We start from the raw sequence: 12,500 nt of genomic DNA, 5'->3' as shown, positions 1-12,500 counted from the left end.
TTCCCGCTCTCCTTCTCAGGACCACATGTCCAACCAGAGCCTCCAGTCAGGCTTCAGCCTCTTGGCTCTTGGAGAGGAGACCCTCAGAATAAGGGCTCACACTGGAGGTTCTACATCTTCTAAAGCTTCAGGCATTCAGAAACACACGTTTAGCACTGAATGAGGGCAGCTGGAGCTTCAGAAAGGGTAATTAAGAGTTAGGGTTAGGGTTAGGGTCATTAAGAGTTAGGTTAGGGTTAGGGTCATTAAGAGTTAGGGTTAGGGTTAGGGTCATTAAGAGTTAGGGTAGGGTTAGGGTCATTAGAGTTAGGGTTAGGGTTAGGGTTAGGGTCATTAAGAGTTAGGGTTAGGGTTAGGGTCATTAGGAGTTAGGGTTAGGGTTAGGGTCATTAAGAGTTAGGGTTAGGGTTAGGGTTAGGGTTAGGGTAATTAAGAGTTAGGGTTAGGGTCATTAGAGTTAGGGTTAGGGTTAGGGTCATTAAGAGTTAGGGTTAGGGTTAGGGTAATTAAGAGTTAGGGTTAGGGTTAGGGTCATTAAGAGTTAGGGTTAGGGTTAGGGTCATAAGAGTTAGGGTTAGGGTTAGGGTAATTAAGAGTAATCCACGAAATGCTAGCAAAGCTATAGTGTGATGTCATCATTATTGCACAGCAACACTACGACAAACCACGATATCGGTTTCATCATAATAAGCACTTTTTATTGTTTAGAAAATGGTTGGCATTTATCATTTTCATCTCCCCCCCAAGGAGCCGTTGAGCCCCCCCCCTTCCTGCTTTTCTCCATTGTTTGGCTAAATCGAACCTCTAGCTCCTTTGCTCTTAATCCCATGATGCTGGAAAAAGACGATTGTTTCGCATTGGACTCAAACAGCTTCTGTTCTGGACGCATCCTCGATAGTGGGTTAGGGTTAGTGGTTAGGGTTAGTGGTTAGGGTTAGTGGTCAGGGTCAGGGTTAGGGTTAGGGTTAGTGGTTAGGGTTAGTGGTTAGGGTTAGTGGTCAGGGTTAGGTTAGGGTTAGGGTCAGGGTTAGTGGTTAGGGTCAGGGTCAGGGTTAGGTTAGGGTTAGGGGTTAGGGTTAGTGGTCAGGGTTAGGTTAGGGTCAGGGTAGGTTAGTGGTTAGGGTCAGGGTAGGTTAGTGGTTAGGGTTAGTGGTCAGGGTTAGGTTAGGGTCAGGGTTAGGTTAGTGGTTAGGGTTAGTGGTTAGGGTTAGTGGTCAGGGTCAGGGTTAGGGTTAGTGGTCAGGGTTAGTGGTTAGGGTTAGTGGTCAGGGTCAGGGTTAGGGTTAGTGGTCAGGGTCAGGGTTAGTGGTTAGGGTTAGGGTTAGTGGTTAGGGTTAGTGGTTAGGGTTAGGGTTAGTGGTTAGGGTTAGTGGTTAGGGTTAGGGTTAGGGTTAGTGGTTAGGGTTAGTGGTTAGGGTTAGGGTTAGTGGTTAGGGTAGTGGTTAGGGTCAGGGTTAGTGGTTAGGGTTAGTGGTTAGGGTTAGGGTTAGTGGTTAGGGTCAGGGTCAGGGTTAGGTTAGGGTCAGGGTTAGGTTAGGGTTAGGGTTAGGGTTAGGGTTAGTGGTCAGGGTTAGGTTAGGGTTAGGGTTAGGGTTAGGGTTAGTGGTCAGGGTCAGGGTCAGGGTTAGGGGTTAGGTTGGGTTAGGGTTAGTGGTCAGGGTCAGGGTCAGGGTTAGGGTTGGGTTAGGGTCAGGGTCAGGGTTAGGGTTAGGGTTAGGGTTGGGTTAGGGTTAGTGGTCAGGGTCAGGGTTAGGGTTAGGGTTAGGGTTAGGGTTGCTGGTGTTCTCACTGACCTGGTGCAGATTAAAATGGCTTTTGGGGCTGTTTCATGACAGATGTGGTGTTAAATGCCCGTCTCCTGATGTCTACAGTTAAAGAAGGAATGGGCGGGACTTACCTGTAGACGGGTCTCAGATATCCGTCAGTCATCAGTGTGGGTGCAGCTGTAGACAGAATTCAGTCCCTCATTTAAACTAGTAAAGTTTTAATGATCTGTGTGGCCACCAAAGGAGGAGCTGCAGTGAGAACCTGACCTAGTTTGATACCTCCAAACCATGTTTGCCAATCTTGCCTCATTCTGATTTTATGAGGTCTTTATGAGGTAGAGCGGATACACACGGATGTGTGCAGGCAGTCATGAGTGAAAATAGCTTGTGAACTGTCTGTGGCTTCCCTCTGAGTGTATCTGAGTGATACATATATATATATATATATATTTATATATATAATCTGAGCGGGGCCATTATTCAAGTTGCACCCCACACTCACGATATCATGGCTGTCCCCCCATAGGTCGGCTAAGCTTGAATAACCGCCCCCCCCTCGCTCTCCTGTCTCTTCAGGAGGACGAGGACACGCTGTCTCTTCAGGAGGACGAGGACACACTGTCTCTTCAGGAGGACGAGGACACGCAGGTGCCACTGAGATGTGATTTCCTGGGTTGCAATTCATTTGGACAAAGCGGAACACAGTAAATCAGGTGAGGATTCCTGCGTCCTGTTACGCAATATAATCAATGAAATATAGGAAGGGATATTGATAATAATAGATGCTAATATGATGCAAGTGGAGCTGGCCCCAGGGTGCCAAGTGTGGCCCCAGGGTGCCAAGTGTGGCCCCAGTGTGTAGCCAAGTGTGGCCCCAGTGTGAAGCCACGTGTGGCCCCAGTGTGAAGCCAAGTGTGGCCCCAGTGTGAAGCCAGTGTGGCCCCAGAGTGAAGCCAAGTGTGGCCCCAGTATGAAGCCAAGTGTGGCCCCAGAGTGAAGCCAAGTGTGGCCCCAGTGTGAAGCCAAGTGTGGCCCCAGTGTGAAGCCACGTGTGGCCCCAGAGTGAAGCCAAGTGTGGCCCCAGTGTGAAGCCAAGTGTGGCCCCAGAGTGAAGCCAAGTGTGGCCCCAGTGTGTAGCCAAGTGTGGCCCCAGAGTGAAGCCAAGTGTGGCCCCAGTGTGAAGCCAAGTGTGGCCCCAGTGTGAAGCCAAGTGTGGCCCCAGTGTGAAGCCACGTGTGGCCCCAGTGTGAAGCCAAGTGTGGCCCCAGTGTGAAGCCAAGTGTGGCCCCAGTGTGAAGCCAGTGTGGCCCCAGTGTGAAGCCACGTGTGGCCCCAGTATGAAGCCAAGTGTGGCCCCAGTGTGAAGCCAAGTGTGGCCCCAGAGTGAAGCCAAGTGTGGCCCCAGTGTGAAGCCAAGTGTGCCCCAGTGTGAAGCCACGTGTGGCCCCAGTGTGAAGCCACGTGTGGCCCCAGTGTGAAGCCACGTGTGGCCCCAGTGTGAAGCCACGTGTGGCCCCAGTATGGCCTGGCATTCTCTCTGGAGGTCAGAGGGCTTCACCTGGGGCCCACTGCAGGTAAACATGGGTCGGGAGGGTAGGACCGTTTGTGGCCCCTGGCATAAATAACAGAATCAGCCCCAGACTCCACGCAGGTAAATCTCCGTCTGTATGAAGCAACTCGCTACAGCTCATTCACCAAATCGTTACAAGCCGACTGGCTGTTTAACAAATTAACGTGCTCATTTTTAATCAGAACTCCTGTGTGAAAGAGTGGAGCTGAAGGTCGCGGAGGTCATGTGTAGACAGCTAGGGTTAGGGCCACACAGCTGGGAACTGTGGCCTCTGCTGAACTATAATGTATATGAACCCATTTGATCTGAGATCCTTTTAATGAGTTGTTGCTAAGTTAATAAAGCTCCGTTCATTTAATTACCCAAGATGTTTCAGGTCAGCAGAGTTGATTAGATACAAAGTGCTCGAACACCAATGTGGAGTCAGTATTAAACCGTCCTCAGGTGAGGGGGTTTCAGACCAACTTCTGTTCAGTTCCTGTTCATAGTTTATGACTAATTGTTTCAGTTCAAATAATGGCACGGCCTTAGCGGTGCGAGTGTGTCTACACCTCCTTCCTTCCTTTCCTTCCTTCCTCAACTCTCCGACTCTGGAGCTCACTGAGGAGCCTGATTCAAGGCTGCACTTTTGTCCCCCAGAGACACTGAGTGAAGACAAGCAACAATGGCACCATTCTTCAGATTTTCTTTTCTGTATGAAACAGTTGTTTCCTGATTCACACGCTCAGACACACACACACCACACACACACACACACACACACACCCTCCATTTCCCTGTACACCACCAATGATCACAGACCTGACGTCTTGTGTTGAGCAGAGAGGCCTTTGTCCGAAAACAATAGCCATGCCAGCCATCATCGTCTGGCTGGACTCTTTAAAGGAGGGTGTGTGTGTGTGTGTGCGCGCGTGCGCGTGTGTGTGTGCGTGGGTGTGTACGTATCATTACATTCTTATTTTCTACTGTTTGTGTCTGTGTCAAGTCATTTCTCCAGGATCAGCAGATGGGCCTGCAAAATTATATTCAGCCATCTTTTCTTGTGTGCAAACAAGCTGCAAGAGTGCACACACACACACGCACACACACACACACACACACACACACACACACACACGCAAGCATAGAAAACTGGGAAATCTTGGAAGCTCTTAGATTTGATTGGAGTTGAAGAACCAAAATGTTGAAGTCAGCCAACTTGACCTTGATTCCTCGTTTCCTAATTAGGATACTGTAAATATCCTAACGCCCTAAAATCTGTCATGACAGGACCAGTTTTGCTAATGAAGCTATACTCTAATGTTCCGTGAATGTTTCCTGGCCACGCCCCCCGTTACTTTTCCTTCCTGGTTGAGGGCTCAACAGCTTTTCCCCACGTTTACAGTTGATATTATCATATATATTATAATATAATAACAATATTATCATGTTGTTTGATGTTCCATATGTTGGTTTCACACTGTTTTCTGGTGACCGGGTTGAGTTTGAGGCAGCAGGGGAGCACATGCACACAAGTGCACGTGACCATGCACAGAGCTGCCAAACACAAATGCACCTGAGGACAGTGGAACAAACCCCCCACACACCTGCACACACACACGCACACACACACACACACCTGACCACAGGGAATGGCCTACAGAGATACTCTTTGTCAACAACTTGGAAGAAAGCAGCTATTTAGGGCCGGAGTATTCCTGGAAGAATAAACCTTATTTGTCTGAAGAGCCTGTGTGATATCAAACGAGTGACGGCTGTTTTGCTCTTCGTTGGGTTAGAGGGTTAGAGGGTTAGGGTTAGGGTTAGGGTTAGGGTTACAGGGTTAGGGTTAGGGTTAGAGGGTTAGAAGGTTAGGGTTAGAGGGTTAGAGTTAGGGTTAGAGGGTTAGGGTTAGGGTTAGAGGGTTAGAGTTAGGGTTAGAGGGTTAGGGTTCGGGTTAGAGGGTTAGAGTTAGGGTTAGAGGGTTAGGGTTAGGGTTAGAGGGTTAGGGTTAGGGGGTTAGAGGGTTAGGGTTAGAGGGTTAGGGTTAGGGGGTTAGGGTTAGAGGGTTAGGGTTAGAGGGTTAGGGTTAGGGTTAGCGGGTTAGGGTTAGGTTCGTAGGGGGTTAGGGTTTTTTAGGGTTCGGGGGTTAGGGTTAGCGGTTAGGGTTCGGGTTTCGAGGGTTAGGGTTAGAGGGTTAGGTTCGGGGTTAGGGTTAGAGGGTTAGGGTTAGAGGGTTAGGGTTAGGGGGTTAGAGGGTGAGGGTTAGGGTTAGAGGGTTAGGGTTAGGGTTCCGGTTAGGGTTAGAGGGTTAGGGTTAGAGGGTTAGGGTTAGGGTTACGGTTAGGGTTAGAGGGTTAGGGTTAGACGGTTAGGGTTAGAGGGTTAGGGTTAGGGGGTTAGAGGGTTAGGGGTTAGAGGGTTAGAGGGTTAGGGTTAGAGGGTTAGGGTTAGGGGTTAGAGGGTGAGGGTTAGGGGTTAGAAGGTTAGGGTTACGGTTAGGGTTAGGGTTAGAGGGTTAGGGTTAGGGGGTTAGAGGGTTAGGGTTAGAGGGTTAGGGTTAGAGGGTTAGGGTTAGAGGGTTAGGGTTAGGGGGTTAGAGGGTTAGGGTTAGAGGGTTAGGGGGTTAGAGGGTTAGGGTTAGGGGGTTAGGGGGTTAGGGGGTTAGAGGGTGAGGGTTAGGGTTAGACGGTTAGGGTTAGAGGGTTAGGGTTAGACGGTTAGGGTTAGAGGGTTAGGGTAGGGGGTTAGAGGGTTAGGGGGTAGAGGGTTAGAGGGTTAGGGTTAGAGGGTTAGGGTTAGAGGGTTAGGGTACCATTGTGAATCCACCACAGCCCCGAGAGAGAGAACCAGCAAAAGGAAACAGACCAACGGCACCAAGCACACTGGCCATGCAAGAATTCCTTCAACGTTTTCCTTTCATAGTCAGAAGGAACCAGAAGTTGTGAAGGAAGGGTGGGTGCACGAACAAAGCGGTCACTCTCTGGTCACCCGTCACCTTATAGACTGATCACTGATCAGCTGCAGTGACACACTAATAGCCTGTCATTAAACAGGTGGCGCCGTTTTGTTATCTCATATTCTGCACCGTGGTCAGACCCGTGCGCTCTGTAAATGATGCAATACCATCGTCCCCATCAAGACTGGCGATAAACCCTTGTAACCACCTTAGTGGCGCTCACTCCTAACGCAACAAAACCCGAACCTCGTGTTAAGATCTTATGTTTCAGGGTTCGGTGTGATTCAGTGTTTTCTATAGATGTTTTAACCAGTCCTTTTCTACTGGTCCTTATTTTAAGTAGGTCATAAAAATATCGATAATTATTCATATTGAAGGCTATAAAACACTTGATACCAGGGTTAGGGTTAGGGTTAGGGTTAACCTAGGCTAACCCTAACCCTAACCCTACCCCTGAGGGGAGCACAAGGGGTAGCGCTCATCCGTTGTGTTGTCCAGAGACTGGACCCATGAGCGGCTGGGTCAATCCTCCGCTGCACCAAGGCTTCATTTCACGCCTCCGCTTCAGTCTTTCATTCTCAGAACAGCTATCTGCTGAGAGCCCGCTTATCTTCTTTTTCTTCTCAATTTAAGTTGTGACGATTTGCACAACATCAGACTGATTTATGCAGGATTGTGCGTGTTTGTTTTTTCCCATTTACAACCTGTAAATGAATATTCCTTGCTTGCTAACTCTGCATTTCCGAAGCATTTTCCCAGTCGTTAGACAACCCATCGTCAAGTGGCTTCTGTTGTATTTATATTCCACTGTTGATGGCTGTGCATTATGTAAGCGCCCCAGAAAGGCCTTCAGAAATAAATATTTCAAAGCTCAGAGAGACACGGTTCATATCTGCTCTGTAATGCATGAAGCAAATGTCTTCAGCACAAATTCCTATTTCTTCCAGAACAACGAAGCTTCATATGCTGATCGTGAACAGTTCACATAGGAAGAGCATCAAAACATTCCTCGCAGTCTTAAGTGAAATGTGTAGCCTTGATTTTTGATGCAAGGTTATTCGGAATGTAATGTTCACAGCGGAGTGTGCCAAACGTGTTTAATCTTTTTTACAAAGCATCCGAGGAATGATAGCGTGAATGAGGGTGAGGAGAAAAGGCAGCCTCGGATACAGAGCTTGGGAAGAACATTTGCTGTAACGGATGAGGAGAGATAATGGCGCCATCGGATGAGAAGAAATGGAGGGTTGCTGCCATAACGAGGAAAAAATGCTAACTGTCTTTAACTTGGCTGCTTTGTCCCTTTGGGGGTCATGGGGAGGATGCTGGATCCTCCGCTTCTCCGTCCCCTACAGACAGAGCAACAATGCCCCCCCCCATCCCCAAAGAAATTATATAACAAAAACACAGAATTAGGTCAGTTCTGGAAATGTTGCATTTCCCTGCTTATCAGATGCATGCGTGTTATCTCCTGTCCATTTGTCTGTCTTGTCTTTAACGTTGCATCGTTGGGGCTGCTTTTCTCTCACACTGGACAGACCAAAGCGTCCTGTAGCCCCCCCCCCCCCGCCCCCCCGTCTCATGCAACCGCTGGTGCACAAACCTCGTCTTTCTCTGGCGGTGGCTTTTAGGCAAAGCGTTGAGCGATCTGTCGTGACAGGACTGGGTTCAGAGCGCAGCGACAGAGAGGAAGTGGAAGTGACGGGGATGTGGTATGAAAGAGAAGACAGATAACAACGGGAGGAACGAGGGCCCGTGGAATCACTTCATGTCCCGCTGACATAACTGACCGTATCATGGGCAGTTCTGTAAAATTCCTCTTCCCTCGTTAGGGCCCTCGGCTGTTACCCTGTTAGCACCAAACATTTAGCACACATTTCCACGTGCACTTGCTTATCTAAGCTAGACAAGATAGTCACTTAAAGAGTCAGTTAGGTCCATATAGTTGAGGTCCTCTCTAATATAAGATTTCCATACCTTTTATTATCAAATACCTGATTACAGCCAATGGAAACAATTAATTTGGAAGCCTTTCATTTATTTGACAGCAGTCCAAGGCTGTAGAAATAACGTTCAGCCTTTCAGCAAACGCACAAAGATGTATTTTCATTTCAAGACCAACGGAGTTTCAATGTGGTTAAAAGAGGAAAACATGGGTCTGAACCACAAAGGTTCCAAGAAAAAAACCTCAGGATTTACAAATATATTTTAGATATTACCTGAAACCTGTTGGGTCCAGGGTTCCGGGTTGTGTCTGGTGTTTCCTGCAGGGGGGGGAGTAGATTGGCAACAGCTGGCGCTGCAGGCAGACGCACCTGTCAGCGACCTCCATCAGGCCACCTGTTTCAGGACGGAGCGCCTGGCTACCAGCGTGGGACAGTTTGGGTGTCTTTCCTGCTCGTTTGAGGTCTCCTCGCCGTCCTGCTGGACTGGGGAACGCACAGAACCCGACTCCACGTTGGGTCTGTGCTGGAGCTCGCGGTGCGCCCTGGAAGACCAGACGAGTCCAGGAGGACTGCTAGTTTGAGTTTGGTTAAATAAAGACTAGTTTTTGGACTTTTCAGCCCTGCGTTCTTGCCTGCTCTTGGGTCCTGTAAAAACCCAACCGTAACAAAACCAAGAACATGAATTCCATCATCACGATGAGCAACTACAGAAGGAATATGAAACTGTAACTGAGGGATACAAAGCTCTGTTTGGGGCTCAAGATGGTGATTTAGGTTTAGGTTGGGTTAATGTAGGGCTGGTTGAGATTAGGAGCAGGGTAATACATTATGTCTGTGCAAGTCTCCAGAGACAGAAGTACAAAGGTGTGTGTGTGTGTGTGTACAGAGGTGTGTGTGTGTGTACAGAGGTGTGTGTGTGTTAGACCAATCCGCTCATAACGCATTGAGAAAATACCAGAAGTACAGTTGTGAGTCAGGATGATTGTTTGGAAGAAATGCAAATTGTTCCAATCCAAATAGTCTCCAGGAGCTGCTTCTGAAAGACTGATTTGGACATCGGGATCATTTAGAGTTCCGATGTGCCAGACTGGAAAGAGCAGGTGCCCGGCCTGGGTTTTTAGCATCGTGCTGGATCAGGATTCTGCGTGACATCACAGCTCTCAGGGTTAGGCTTCCAAGGATATTTGCTTTGGTATGATCCCAATTATTAGTTGATGTTTATGCTGGTGAAGTGTCCCAAGTTAGTTTTCACAAGTGTAATGTAGGACAAGTTGACCTTTTAACATCTAATGCCATTATTATTGGCACAGTTAGTCAGTTCAGGTTGGCCAAACTTTAACCTGCATAATAATGATTAGCCACACAAATCGATGTTATGATCATGAAAAACAGAATGAGCAGTATTTAGGTAACTTTCAGAGCATTTGTGGTGTGTAGCTCTGCTGAAACGTGAGCATAACTTGTGGAATTTGATTTTAGCTTCATCCTGAAATGCTCAAGGCTCTCACACACATGTGGCAGAGTGTGACGGTGAGAAATAAGAGGGTTTATATGCAGTTGGCTATGCTGGTGAGGAGCATATGGGGTGATGGAATAGCTTTTGAATTATGGAACAGTGGAATGGTGTAGCTGGTGGCGTCCAGCCAGAGGCCTGGAGATGCCTCCTGTGTCTGGCTGGAGACAGCTGGTCAGATCACTCATGTTCAAGCAAATTAGGAGCCAATCAATCACAATGGGCTAGCTGGTTGAGTTGTTAAAGCGGGGCTAACTATGGAGCAGAAGAGCCTCTGCAGACTGTTGAGATGTGGTCAAGAAAGATATTAAAGCAATTACGATCCAATGGACTTGATACACATTTTAGACAAACTATGTTATGACAATGAACTAAAAAATGTATGCAACATAAAAATCAAATATTCTCTTGCCTGCTGGGATGCTAGCAGGACCCAATTATCTTTACTTGAAATTCTGTTCCAGTTTTTCATTCTTCCTCTGCAGGCCTTTACCTGTGCCAGGACACAGGTGGTGGCCTCGGCCCCACCCTAAGATGTCGTTTTTATCAAAGCTTTCGGCATCTCTGCCAATACAGTACACAGCAGGACTGTCTGGCTTCTGTAAATTAATGATGTCTGTTCTATGTCCACGGTAACTCGCTCTCTCTGGTTAGTCTCTGGTCTACATGTGTTTGGTCCTCACTCTCTCTGGTCGTTAGTCTCGGTCTTCATGTGTTTGGTCCTCACTCTCTCTGGTCGTTAGTCTCTGGTCTACATGTGTTTGGTCCTCACTCTCTCTGGTCGTTAGTCTCTGGTCTACATGTGTTTGGTCCTCGCTCTCTCTGGTCGTTAGTCTCTGGTCTACATGGTTTGGTCCTCACTCTCTCTGGTCGTTAGTCTCGGTCTACATGTGTTTGGTCCTCGCTCTCTCTGGTCGTTAGTCTCTGGTCTACATGTGTTTGGTCCTCGCGCTCTCTGGTCGTTAGTCTCTGGTCTACATGGTTTGGTCCTCACTCTCTCTGGTCGTTAGTCTCTGGTCTACATGTGTTTGGTCCTCACTCTCTCTGGTCGTTAGTCTCTGGTCTACATGTGTTTGGTCCTCGCTCTCTCTGGTCGTTAGTCTCTGGTCTACATGTGTTTGGTCTCGCTCTCTCTGGTCGTTAGTCTCTGGTCTACATGTGTTTGGTCCTCACTCTCTCTGGTCGTAGTCTCTGGTCTACATGTGTTTGGTCCTCACTCTCTCTGGTCGTTAGTCTCTGGTCTTCATGTGTTTGGTCCTCACTCTCTCTGGTCGTTAGTCTCTGGTCTTCATGTGTTTGGTCCTCGCTCTCTCTGGTCGTTAGTCTCTGGTCTACATGTGTTTGGTCCTCGCTCTCTCTGGTCGTTAGTCTCTGGTCCACATGTGTTTGGTCCTCGCTCTCTCTGGTCGTTAGTCTCTGGTCCTCATGTGTTTGGTCCTCGCTCTCTCTGGTCGTTAGTCTCTGGTCCACATGTGTTTGGTCCTCACTCTCTCTGGTCGTTAGTCTCTGGTCCACATGTGTTTGGTCCTCGCTCTCTCTGGTCGTTAGTCTCTGGTCCACATGTGTTTGGTCCTCGCTCTCTCTGGTCGTTAGTCTCTGGTCCACATGTGTTTGGTCCTCGCTCTCTCTGGTCGTTAGTCTCTGGTCCACATGTGTTTGGTCCTCGCTCTCTCTGGTCATTAGTCTCTGGTCTCATGTGTTTGGTCCTCGCTCTCTCTGGTCGTTAGTCTCTGGTCCACATGTGTTTGGTCCTCGCTCTCTCTGGTCGTTAGTCTCTGGTCTACATGTGTTTGGTCCTCACTCTCTCTGGTTAGTCTCTGGTCTTCATGTGTTTGGTCCTCGCTCTCTCTGGTCGTTATTCTCTGGTCCACATGTGTTTGGTCCTCACTCTCTCTGGTCGTTAGTCTCTGGTCTACATGTGTTTGGTCCTCACTCTCTCTGGTCATTAGTCTCTGGTCTTCATGTGTTTGGTCCTCGCTCTCTCTGGTCGTTAGTCTCTGGTCCACATGTGTTTGGTCCTCACTCTCTCTGGTCGTTAGTCTCTGGTCCACATGTGTTTGGTCCTCGCTCTCTCTGGTCATTAGTCTCTGGTCTTCATGTGTTTGGTCCTCGCTCTCTCTGGTCGTTAGTCTCTGGTCTACATGTGTTTGGTCCTCACTCTCTCTGGTCGTTAGTCTCTGGTCTACATGGTTTGGTCCTCACTCTCTCTCTGGTCGTTAGTCTCTGGTCTACATGTGTTTGGTCCTCACTCTCTCTGGTCGTTAGTCTCTGGTCTACATGTGTTTGGTCCTCACTCTCTCTGGTCGTTAGTCTCTGGTCTACATGTGTTTGGTCCTCACTCTCTCTGGTCGTTAGTCTCTGGTCTACATGTGTTTGGTCCTCACTCTCTCTGGTCGTTAGTCCTCTGGTCTTCATGTGTTTGGTCCTCACTCTCTCTCTGGTCGTTAGTCTCTGGTCTACATATGTTTGGTCCTCACTCTCTCTGGTCGTTAGTCTCTGGTCTACATGTGTTTGGTCCTCACTCTCTCTGGTCGTTAGTCTCTGGTCTACATGTGTTTGGTCCTCACTCTCTCTGGTCGTTAGTCTCTGGTCTTCATGTGTTTGGTCCTCACTCTCTCTGGTCGTTAGTCTCTGGTCTACATGTGTTTGGTCCTCACTCTCTCTGGTCGTTAGTCTCTGGTCTACATGTGTTTGGTCCTCACTCTCTCTGGTCGTTAGTCTCTGGTCTACATGTGTTTGGTCCTCACTCGCTCTGGTCGTTAGTCTCTGG

General features: G+C 48.4%; 1 protein-coding gene across 1 annotated transcript in view; it reads left to right on the top strand.

Moving 5' to 3' along the window:
* The window catches only part of adgrl3.1 (adhesion G protein-coupled receptor L3.1), an 85,882-nt gene that overhangs the window by 7,922 nt on the left and 65,460 nt on the right, over positions 1-12,500 (top strand). The window contains 1 exon segment of the mRNA XM_057035597.1: positions 2,370-2,479. The gene's annotated coding sequence lies outside the window, so the exon portion shown is untranslated.

Source organism: Takifugu flavidus, chromosome 6, assembly GCF_003711565.1.
Source record: "Takifugu flavidus isolate HTHZ2018 chromosome 6, ASM371156v2, whole genome shotgun sequence".
In the NCBI taxonomy this organism is placed as follows: Eukaryota; Metazoa; Chordata; class Actinopteri; order Tetraodontiformes; family Tetraodontidae; genus Takifugu; species Takifugu flavidus.
This window is presented reverse-complemented; position numbering and strand designations above follow the sequence as displayed.